Source organism: Pinus tabuliformis, chromosome 2_2 (genome assembly GCF_031772625.1).
Source record: "Pinus tabuliformis cultivar Carrire ecotype Pingquan chromosome 2_2, CPIR1, whole genome shotgun sequence".
NCBI lineage: Eukaryota > Viridiplantae > Streptophyta > Pinopsida > Pinales > Pinaceae > Pinus > Pinus tabuliformis.
The window spans coordinates 1,036,954,139-1,036,966,577 of record NC_142300.1 but is presented as its reverse complement, the minus strand read 5'-3'; the positions used below and the strand labels follow the sequence as shown (position 1 = coordinate 1,036,966,577).

Genomic DNA, 12,439 nt, shown 5'->3' with positions numbered 1-12,439 from the left:
GTCTCGGTGGTACAACCATATCAGTGCCCTACTGGCTTCGAGGTACTGTTTTCTTACGATATACAGATGTTAACAGTCAGAATTTGGATTTGCTTAGTGAGATTTATTATCTTTTTAAATGAAAACACACTTGTTTTTGGTAAAATTGAAAATTTCTTATTTAGAAGATACACATATTACATGCAAGAGAAGGCTTGTAGGCGTGTCCTATTTAACTTTCTAACATTCTATTCCTTTAAGCAAAGGTAACTGCAACTATATTTATTGTTTATAACGTTTTCATTATATTCTGGGAATGCCAGCACTAATTAAGATTTTCTTTTAGATTTCTCATAGCCCTTTTCCGTCTTCCAGTGGATTCTCTTTAGAAATCGTTGCTTTTACCAAATTCATTTGACTCTGGTATTCTCACCCTTGTCATTTTTCTTCCCTCTCTGTGAGAAAGAGTGAAGAAAGAGCTTTTTCCATGATTTGGGATATATTCTTAGCCTCACTGCAGAAAAACACCTCTATATCTGTAAATTACAAAACCTCACTCAAGGTAATGTAACTGGCTTTTAGAGAGGAAAACTTAGCAATGGGGATAGCTTTATTATAGATATTCCTTCAGGGTAGAGTGGCCCAAATCTCATCTTTGTGAAACTGCTTAGCTCAGGGATGGGCCAATTTCCTGAAACTGTTTACAGCAACAATGGGCAAATTTCCTTCAAATTACCGAACTAGTTTTGAAATGTAAAATATTAGAGAAGCTATTTGGCCAGCTGCAATTGCAGGTTGGAGAGTTGTCCTTCAAATGTTTTTTTTAAAAATTGTTTCCTTCTTTTATTTTAATTTTATAGTTTATTAAAGTTGGTTTTGTTCATGTAAAAATTATCCAAGCCACGTTAATGGCTGGATGGAAGGTTGTTTACTAGGATGGTATTCCACCAAACAATTCCTTACATCGTACAGTGATGGATCTGGAAACCCTCTCGATGAAGGTGTGTTTTTGAAAAGTTGATATTGATGGCAGCTGTGTCCTTAGAAGTTAGTAGGAAATTTAAAGCTGTTTGAGCTACAACTTCATGCCCCTTAACCTGCTTTTTCTCTCTTTTCTCTGTATCCATTCTGCATCCACATTGACATGAAAGTGCAAGCATTTCAGGCTGGTAATGATCTGATAAAAATACTTTTAAGTTGAATTATAAATTTCTTACTGGGATTGATGTGTTTAGTACTATATAATCCATCAATAAAAGGCACGTCCAGGCCCTTGTAGACCAGGACCTACAGTATCAAACTATGAATTCTATTCTCTGTTTTGATTTTGGGAGGTCTTTGGCTACTTCACAATCTTATTTTTTATGTTCTATGCTAATCCATAAATGAATATCTGTTTATTAGTTGTAAATAATTTTTGTTATTTTTTAGTTAACACAAAGAATGAAACTTTGGTTCTGTTAGACCTACTTATTTCTAACTTCTCATTGACAATTATTTAGATTACACTTATAACCTATCATGAGTTATTTAGGATTATAGTGGCACATTTGACTTTATGATCTAGAAAATTTACATCTTATTTCATGGTCATGTACTGAGAATTTAATGACTTGTTGTCAGTCTCCTCCTAAAGATGAGGAAGATGATGATGACTTGGACCTCTTTGGTGAGGAGACCGAGGACGAAAAGAAGGCAGCAGCAGAAAAAAGCATCAAGCAAAAAGAAAGAAAGTGAGCATCTATTTGTTTACTTGGACCTTGTTTCTTGAACCATTTTTATAAATGTCTAGATGCATTTGGCTTATCCGACTGAAAATTATGTGCCTTCAGGCCCATCTATTGATGTGGCTGTATCTGTGTTTACAAAGTTATCCGTTGACGTGGTTGTATCGACTGTTTACAACATTAACAGGTGGAAAGTCTTCTGTGCTCATTATCTAAACTTAATACCAAGCTATTTTTATTGATTGTGATAATTCCATATACATGAATGAATAGGGAATAAGGTGGGTTTCTGCAGGATACCTTGTTCTGATATTTTTGTTAACAATTTATATCTATAGATAAAAGGTTATGGGTTCCAAGCACTCCGGTGTTCTCCAGCTTGGTGTTTTGGTTAAAATCCATGCCTATGAATTTTATCTCCTTCAGCAGTCTTTCTTGATTGCAACAGCTCCTGATATCGAGAAAATCTTAAATAACTACTGATATCGATTTAAAACCTGGAGAAATCTTTAATCACGCCTGCTAAACTAGAGTAATGAATTTTCGGATCACCGAGAACCTTTAGATATTCAACTTCGAAATTTTAAGCGCGCTCAGAGGGAGAAAACGAGGTTGCAGAGGCAAGAAAATGTTTAGATGCAAAATTTAAATGTTGTTTCTAATGCATTCTCGTATCTAAAATTATCTGTGCTGAGCATGTCAGATGGTAAAACAATTTTCATATAACAGTGAACTAATCAGGGGGCGCCCGAAAATGAAGGCACGGCGTTGATGAAGCCATGGCGTTTGTTTATGGGTTTCAGCCCATCTCATTCTGCCCACTTCACTCCCAAATCCTAAGAAGAACCCACCGTTGAATAAGTGTAGAAATGATTGAATAGAAGATGAAAGGCGGAATAAGTGCCAGATTTCGCAGCAGACAAATAGCAGACTTGTCAAACGTCCAAAGTCTTATGGAATTTTAGATTGCAGAGAAATACCTGTGATCGCAGAGCAGTCGTAGAGCACGTCGCAGAGGACATGCGAAGCAGGATGCAGCGGTTGTTAGCAACGGATGCGCAGAGCAGGTTGCAGAGCCATAGGCGTTCGAAAATCAATTTTAATGAAATGGGCGCGATGGAAGAGTTTCATTTGAAAATGGATCCCGTGCGCTGACGTGGATAGCGGGAACGGTGGGACGGGACGGGCGGGCCCTCGTTGGTGGGTCCCGGGTATGTCACCGGAAACGCGAGGTCGCCCGCCGGAGTGTTTATGTATGCCATCCCAAGTTTGCACCACATACATAGCTGGCAAGGGCATTTATGACACAATATATGGCTGGTTAGCCCTTGCCTAAAAAAATCGCGACACCTGCAAAACGTAGTAGCGTACTGTACCATCATGATGACATCACAGCATCAACTCGTATCTCGTTGTCTAAATCACATATCTTCAATAATAATACGAGTAGATCTTTTATCCTCCATAAACTGTCTTGGTATTTTAGATACATAATACGCAGTTTTCTCAGAGAGCACAAACCAAAATACGATTAGAAATTTGCTGGTTCTCGCACATCTTACACACTCAGAATGTCGCCGCCTACAATTTTTGTTCAGTCTTGTTTGCATGGATGCGGTCTTAAGATATGTCCACGGGAATCTTACCTGCGTCGAGATATGTCTCAGCCGTTTCGACTCCACTCTAGTGGATGATTGGGGGATCTCAATAAAAATAAATTTTTCCCTCTGAAGGTTTGTGTTGTGTCCTCTCGAGTTGAAGATGCGCACAACGATTTTATTCCAATGAGTCCCAGTCCCCATCCTAATGTCTGGGGCTGTGACTATATACAATCTATAAAGTCGTCTTCCACTGTGAGTAATTTCATTTCATGAATTTGAATATTCTATTTGAGTTGTTATGGTTTTGTGGGTACAGTTTAATAATTATGTGGGCAGGTTTAGTTTTTTTTTTTCAGCCCCAAAAAAAAGCCATATTTCTATTATAAAATCATATGGAGGAGAATTTGTACATGATAAGGAAGATGGAGATCACATGTTATAGCTGAATTATGGAATTCAAGCCAATATATATGAGGTGATAAAAAAATGTTGAAACAATAAGTCTACATCAGATTGGTCATAATTTTCAGCATCAATATAGGCAAATTATGAGACATCTATGAGACAAAAGGCAGGATATAGATTATAAAAGAAAGTTATCCAAAATGGAAATGTAAAATGTAGGTCTCAGATACATACCAGATTGATGACCATGAGAAAAGAGAGTTAAGTACCCAGAATGTGAAATCCCTGAATTTGGAAGGATTTATTGTCCGCTATGATGCACATCGTCCATACTCCGTGATGAGAAGAGAGACCTTTCTTTGATAGAGCAACCACTACTATGTTTTTTCCCCTGTCAATATTGGCAATTGAGTAATCCTTCTTGCGGTTCTATATTGTCTCAATTCTGTTAAGCCATCCCGATAAGTTGATGTTTTTTATGACATGTTTTGACCGAACATGATCAATAATCATCTTAGAATCTTCGAAAATTTTCAGCTCTTGTATGTTGAGAAATTCACAGAAAGATAGAAGACCAGCAAGAGCCATAGCCTCAGCTTTACTATTTGATCTAGCCTCTCCATTCCAATATATTTCATACTGCTGCCCATCTGAAGGGATGATATAAACTCTGCATGCACAAATTCCCTGTTGTGCCGCCCCATCAAAAAAGGCACGCGGATACCCCGAAGGATCCATTGATAGAGCCTTCTTCCCACATCTAAATCGGGATTGTTTTGGCAGACAATGGGCATTGTGCATATGAAGGATAGATTCAAAAACTGATAAATGACTTTCCATTTTTGAGTCGAAAATAATTGCATTCTGCCATTTCCAAATGGCCCATATGGCCAGCAATGGAATGGGCTGCCAGTCAATATCCATGTTGCTCCACCATCCAAAAGCATCAACAATAGAGAGGAAAGAGATTCTGTTGAGACCGAAATGTGCTACCAAAAGCTGCCATCTCAACTGAGATTGCAGACAGAGAATGAACAAATGAAGATTGTTCTCAGTGTTGGCTCTACAAAGGGGACATATGGCCAGCCCACACCAATGTCTCTTCTGGAGATTTTCCCAAGTAAGATTCCTGTTATGAAAGACCAACCAAGAAAATAAAATGATCTTAAAGGGAAATCCTGTTTTCCAAAATGTGATTGGGAAGATGAGATTCATCTGTTCAGATTCAGAAAGAATAAGAAGTTGCTATATGTGCCTAACATATACAGTGCATCTGCTGCCAAGCCCCTTCCATATTAGGAAGTCCTCATCCGTAGATCGAAAGATACCTCTATCCCGCATAGTCAATATGATCAAGTTCCATTGAAATGCCAATGCATCCCTCAATCCCAAGTCATCAGCTGATTTTCATATAGGAATGGCACCCTCCCATCTGTGAATTACCTTATCCCAAAAAAAGATACCCCTACTATGCAAGGCCCCAATCAACTGTGGAGAAAATTTGATCCTTCCTTCCCCCCCTGTAATGTCATCCAAACCTATAATTATTCTATTCCCGGACTGAAATTTCCATATCAGGTTTTTTAGGAAGATTCGTTCAATCTTCTTGAAAACTTCTCCATATAGCTGAGCCACGTGGGGATCCAATTGCACCCAGCCTGTACCAAAAAGAAATATCTTTATTATCCATATACTTAGATCTTATGGCATTACTCCAAAAAGAGTCCCCCATTAAAGCTTTCCTCATGGATTTACAAAGGAGTGCCTTTCGAAACAAATTTAAGTCCAAAATGCCCCAGCCCCCCATCTTTTTTGGGTGGGCCAACATCTCAAGCTTTGCTAAATGATATTTTTTCTGGTCTTTGTGACCTCCCCAAATGAAGTTGGCAGTCATTCTGTTGAGTCTGCTGATAATGGATGAAGGAATGAGGAAGTGATGTGCCCAGTATACCATAATTTGAACCAGCAAAGCCTGGGTCAATATCACACAACCACTAATGGACAGGCATTTGAATTCCCATCCCGTGATTTTCTTGTAAAATCAATGAGAAATCCAAGACCAATCAACAGCGGAATATCCAACAGATTTCAGGTTGTAGCCAAGGCATTTCAACCCTTGCTTGATAGGATAAACTTTAATATTGAAGAGTTGAGAAAGAAAAGAAATAAGATCCCGGTGAATATTCTCAACATGAAAAGACAATTTGTCTTCATTTACACACATCCTGGAAGCTTTTTGAAACCTTCTCAAAATTCAGTGTAAGCAAATCCATGTTGCCTTGCAAAGCATAGCCGAAATCAGGATGTCGTCAACAAAAAAATTGTGGGATATGAAAATTCCTCTGCAAATAGGGAGAGGGCTGCATCTTTTTTGATGAATCGTTCTTTTTATATGAAGACTCAAAGAGTCCATGACGAGAATAAAAAGAAGAGGTGACAAGGAGCAGCCTTGCCGCAAACCCGCAGCAACCGTGAAAAAAAGAGTTGGAATACCATTGATAAGAACAACAAAATTAACATCAACCACACATGCCATAATCCAGTTGGTACAATGGCCATCAAGACCAATCCTAATAATTAGGCATCTTAAGAAGCCCCAGTCTACACAATCATATGTTTTTTTAAGGTCAATTTTTAATAATGTAGCCTCGGTCTTTTTGTAATGCATGGAATGAAGGCATTCTTGTGTGAGAGCCACCACCTCCAAAATGTTGCGGTCTTTTAGGAAACCATGTTGTTCAAAGGTCGAGTGAATAAGATGTTCCTCAACCGAACAGCAATAATTTTAGAGATGATCTTATAAAGAACATTGCACAAGGAAATGGGCCTAAAGTCCATAAATGAGATGGGTTCCTCCTTTTTTGGAATTAATGTTATATATGTGGAGGAAATTTAATGAGTGATATGTCCATGAGTCATGGATTCCTCAACCATATTGAGGAGATCCATTTTAAATAAGTCAAAAAAATGAATGAAGATAAACCATCCATCCGGGCCAGGACACTTATCTTTTTGAAATGATTTCATAGTAGCCAATAACTCCTCGAATACCTTAGAATATAGGAAACTGTTCATGTTTCGTTTATATTAATCTGTTAGTGTATGTATATATATATATATATTACTCGGATATGCTATAATTTACCTTTAACAGTTGCAATGATATAATCTTGATCCTCGCGTTATATAAAAGTATTGTTCGTAATTTCAGGATTCTAGGTACATAGAACGTGCGGAGACGCTTATGAGCGAGATTAAATCTATGCTTAGCGCGATTGGAGATGGGGAATTAATGAGTCCATCTGCTTATGACACGGCATGGGTGGCGAGGATCCCCGCCATTGATGGCCATGATCAGCCGCAATTTCCTGAAACAGTGGAATGGATTTTGAAATGCCAATTAAAGGATGGTTCATGGGGAACTGAAGATCACTTTCTCCTGTCGGAGCGCCTGCTGGCCACTCTTTCTTGCGTTCTTGCGCTGTGTCAATGGAATGTTGGGGATCTCCAAGTACAGCAAGGTAAGAAGTCCTTATTATTTGAAAAACAATTCGTACTGCATTAAAATGGTGCCTTTTTTCAGCGAACAGTGAAATGTAATATGTTTCATCATCTATTTTAACTTTAATTTATTTTACTTATATTGGATTATTATTGTTAAATATGTATTTTAACTTTCGATTTATTTTATTCATTTTAGATTATTATTGTTAAATATCTATTTTAATTTTTGATTTATTTTATTCAAATTAAATTATTATTATTAAATATCTATTTTAATTTTTGATTTATGTTATTCATATTAGATTATTATTGATTTATTTTATTCACATTAGATTATTATTGTTAAATATCTGTTTTAACTTGTGATTTATTTCACTTAAAAATCTATTTAGTCATTTTGATTCAAATAATTTTTTAATAATATTTTTTTTCCAAATCAAATAATTTTTTAATAATATTAATTATTTTTTAATTTGAAAAATTATTATAATTAAAAATCTATTTTAACTTTAGATTTACTTCACTAGATTTGATTATTAAAATTAAAAACTTATTTTCAAGCCTTTTTGATTCAAATAATTTTTAAATAATATTATTTATTTTTTAATTTGAAAAAATAATAAACATTGAATGCCATTTATATAGAATTTGAATAATTAATTAAGCTAGCTCATATCATATATATTAGATTCGTTTTAGTTTAGGATTTGTAAAGTGGAAAAACTAAAATTCATTATTCTTAATTCTAATAAAGAATATAATTTAGTATATTTATTAATTTTAGTTATTATTATAAAATTATAATTGAGATTTTTTTTTATAGATAATGTTGGTATTAACCTTTATTAAAATTATAATTGACATATTTTTATAGATGATGTTCGTATTAACATTTCTTAAAATTATATTTAATGTATCTGAATTTTAAAAATAATGAATAATTTCTCATACACACACATGAGAAGGAATAGAAAAATATATATAAAAAAATTACTATCTATAAAGATCACATAATTGTATAAAAATGGCCTAAGTGCAATTCAAAAAGCCATTTGTTTTTGTGTGAATATGGCCTTCTATAGAGAGAGCTTCCAATATAATAATAAACAAAATGGTTCACATGTGAACATCCTATTAAAAACTTCTAATATCTTAATTATTAAATAGAATGTGCATTAAAGGTGCTAAAGTTCACTCACTATTTTTTTACTTATTCCAATTACATCCTTGGTGTCCATTGGAAAACTTATTTGCTTCCTCCAATTATAGCCTTTGTGTCTATTGGAAAAGGCTAAGTGAAAGGACCTTTCTCTTCCTCTAGTTATAGCCTTGGTGTTTATTGGAAAAGGTTAAGTGAAAGGACCCTTGTGTTGTAGGCAATATTGAACATTTGTCCCAAGAATCAATTATATCTAGTGGTGAACAACTTCAGATATCATGGAGTGGGAATCGACTCAAGTCATTGTGGTAGGCTAGGGTTATTGTTCACAAAAATATTTGACAACCAATTCATGATTGCTTCTATGTTGAGGCAAAGTTTCCATAAAGGTTTCCACCTTTAAATGATTTTTGGTTTCTTGCTAACTTGACTGATCTATGAAGGATTTAACGAATATCTCTGAATTTTTGATAGAATGCTCATGTCTCTATAAGGCAAGGCGAGTTTCACACATAATTTTATAATCCATGTTCCCAAGACAATGAATCATAGGTTCGAGATGGATATCATGAAGGAGGAGAGGAAGAGGCTCAATCTGCACAAGAAAATTGAAATGCACAAATTTAGGCTTGTGAAATTATGCACTTGAATTCACCAGGCGTTTTTGGGAAAGAAAATTCTATTCTAGAATATCTCATTCACATACAAAATATAGAGCTAACAAAGGAATTACCTCCTCTCAGGGAAGGGAATCAAGCCTTGAATCATACAAAAAAGAGGGGGGTTGAATGCTAGAAGCCATCGTTCTCGTTACACTAATGTCACACAGTCCTAGATAGAGCTTGAAAAAAATAAACTTGTTCTTGTCTAGTCGAGAAGCATCCTAATAATCATACCTTAATAATAGAGTGTCATGAATAGAGCACTCATTAAAATCAATGCAAGGAAAAACAAGCATGTGTTAGTGGTGGGAAGGTATTATTCTTGGTTTCCCTTCTTCATGGGGTGTGAATGTCTCTTAACTCACCATATGTGATGTTAATGAACCATCATGTGGTTGATATATTGAATTAAGGGATGGTTTGTGTATAAGCCTTGTTGCTGATAGTTGATCCCTGCCAATTTTTCCTTATGAACCAAATTGGTTGGCGAGTCAACCATAGAGTTTTTTCCCATATAATATGAAATAGCAAGGCATAAGCTTATACCGTGTTAAGTAATGAATCCAAGGATTCATGTGAGGAAAAATAGGCATGTATTAGTGGTGGGAAGGTATTATTGTTCGTTTCCCTTCTTCATGGGGTGTGAATGTCTTTTAATTCACCATATGCGATGTTAATGAACCATCATGTGGTTGATATATTGAATTAAGGGATGGTTTGTGTATAACCATTATTGTTGATAATTTATCCTTGACAATTTTTTCTTACGAATCAAATTGGTTGGAGAGTCAACCATAGAGTTGTTTTCCCATAGAATATGAAATAGCAAGGCATAAGCTTCTATTGTGTTAAGTAATTAATCCAAGGATCCATGTGTAGGTATATGTAATTGTCCATTTATGGTTGTGGATAGCCCTACCTATACATGTCACCCCTAAAAAAATTATTTGTATGTTAAAAGTATTTAAAAAAAACATTTCTAAATAATTATATTTTTTATAAGTTAAAATCTTATAAATGTAGGCAAACAAAACCAACATTTGATACTTTCAATGTGGATGTACTTAGGAAATTTTAAGGAAAAACATTTTTCATATTTAAACTAATGATGGACATAAATATGTCAATTTCTTTCCACCCACTACAATTTAGGAATTTTTTAAGGCTTTGTTGCACTATGTAGCTCATGATATTTTGTTCTTATTTTAACAATGTTGATTTCCTTATTTATGCTAGTCAAAACATGGATACTTTTGGTATTCTAGAATAAGTTTGATTAACTTCTTATAGAATTTTTTATTTGTTATTTTTTTTTTCTACACAAATTTGAATGTAACTAGTATAAATCTATCTTAACTCCAAATATATCATGAGTTGAGAGGGATCAATGCAAACCTTTTTTATAATGTAAAACATATAGAAGATTATGCCTTGAGGGATCTCAGCCCATTATAGATTTGAAAGTTAAGGAAACTTGAAAGTGGTAGTTGAAAGTAATATAGAATTTTCTTTCGCTAAAGTATACAAAGACAGTTTTGAACATGTGACCCTTTCTGAGGTATGATGGCGTGGGTGCAGGCGTTAGGGATAACCTCCCTAATCTGGCAGCAAGCTCTACTATGTCAGCCTCAACTCCCTTTTCTCCTTCTTCAAGCGTATCAGTCATTAAACTGATATCTTCATTTGTTTCTTTAAAAAACCCACTAATCTTGCTTAATTAATAAAGAGTGGCTTTATTCGGTAATTCTTAAAAGAATTACCCCAATTACTATCGGAGGCTTTATAAGAGGGATTATACACCCAACGCTATCGAAGGCTTTATTATGGGAGGACTTACGTAATACACCATCGGGCAGTAATTCCAAAGGAAATACTTTAAAACACTATCGCGCCTTATATCGTTCCTTTCCTTTTCCCCGATGCGATATCGCATCGGCGGGGTCTATGGTGCAAGGCCTCCGAAAGGCCGCGGACCCGACAACCTTTATACTCCCTTCTATATTGAATTCGGGTCCGATGTATATCGGCGGTTTCCCTTTCGGCAGTTTGCTAATGTAATGGCCTTGCGGACCCGACGAACCCTTCAACTGCTACATATAATATTTCGGCTCTGAATATCGGCTCTCCACTTAACTGTGCCAAAGGTTCCTTTCGGAACCGAAAGGTATTATATGCCGCGCTCTATAATAATTCAGCTCCGATATTTCGGAGCTTACCGATTCACAGTTACAAAGGCCTTCCGATGCGCTGCGATATTGGTTCGGACCCGATAAGGGTAAGAACCAATATTGATAATGCTTCACGTCCACCCACTATTCCGCTTAAGGGAAAATGCACGAATCCTCAATGCAAACAGGAATATACACAGGATTTTATAAAATGAAGTTAAAAGCCTGCAGAAGCATAAATGAAAGGGGAATTGCCCATAAGGCTTAATTAAACATCATGCAGCATTTATAAGGCAGTCCATCCACCTTCGACACACAGTAAATAAACACATAAACGTACACACAATTCAATTAACAGAAGGCTTATTAAATTAGACAGGCCGAGAGAAAAGTTTCAATAATAATGCTTGGCACTCACTCCTCTCTTCTCTGCTGAGAGTATCGCTGCCTATTTATTTATAATTAAAGGATAGGCCTTCTCGGTCCTTATCCGTTACAAAAGCATGCTTTAGATGAATGATTTAAAGCGTAAAAGTTTTACTACAACTTATCCATCTGAAATAATATTAGCATGTTTTATTTCTAGATTTTATTCTATCTTTAACTAAAAACATGGAAATTGCAGGCTAAAGGACCCCACTCCCTTGCGTGTAGATTTTTTTGGATTTTTGGAATAATTTGGAAGTATTTTTCCTTTGAGTCACATGCTCCCGCATCAGACTCCTGAGGACAAAATTCTTCATGGGCTCCTGTCCATGAGCTCGTCTACAGATTTGCCCAGTTTCTGTAGAACGTCTTCTGTAACCCAAGTAGCTTCAGCGGTTGGCTGTCCCTTCCATTTTACCAAATACTGGAAGTACTCTCATCCCCTTGTCTTCTTATGCACTTTCTTGTCCAGAATTCTTTCTGGCTGTAAATTCTTTGCTGTGGGTAACTGTTTTACCCAGTCAATCTCTGGAGTCTCCTGAACCTGTGCTGTATCATCTGCAGTCTCATTCTCATACTTGTACAAGTCTGCAACATTAAAAATTGGTGATATTCCCACATCAGGTGGTAATTCAATCTCATAAGCATTTGCAGAGAATTTCCTCAGTATTCTGCACGGTCCAATTTTCTTGGATTTTAACTTATTATACTCCCCTTTTGGAAATCTCTCCTTTCTGAGATGTGCTAAAACCAAATCCCCAACTTCAAAGTTTACTTCTCTTCTCCTCATATCTGCTCTGGTTTTATA

General features: G+C 35.8%; 1 pseudogene across 1 annotated transcript in view; it reads left to right on the top strand.

Annotated features, from left to right (window-relative positions):
• The first annotated feature begins 4,696 nt into the window (after positions 1 to 4,696).
• LOC149196910 (alpha-bisabolene synthase-like) overlaps positions 4,697 to 12,439 on the top strand; it is a 50,491-nt pseudogene continuing 42,748 nt past the window's right edge. The window contains exons 1-2 of the transcript XR_016255152.1: positions 4,697 to 4,843; positions 6,924 to 7,233. The product of XR_016255152.1 is annotated as an alpha-bisabolene synthase-like (transcript). The remainder of the gene's footprint in view (positions 4,844 to 6,923; positions 7,234 to 12,439) is intronic.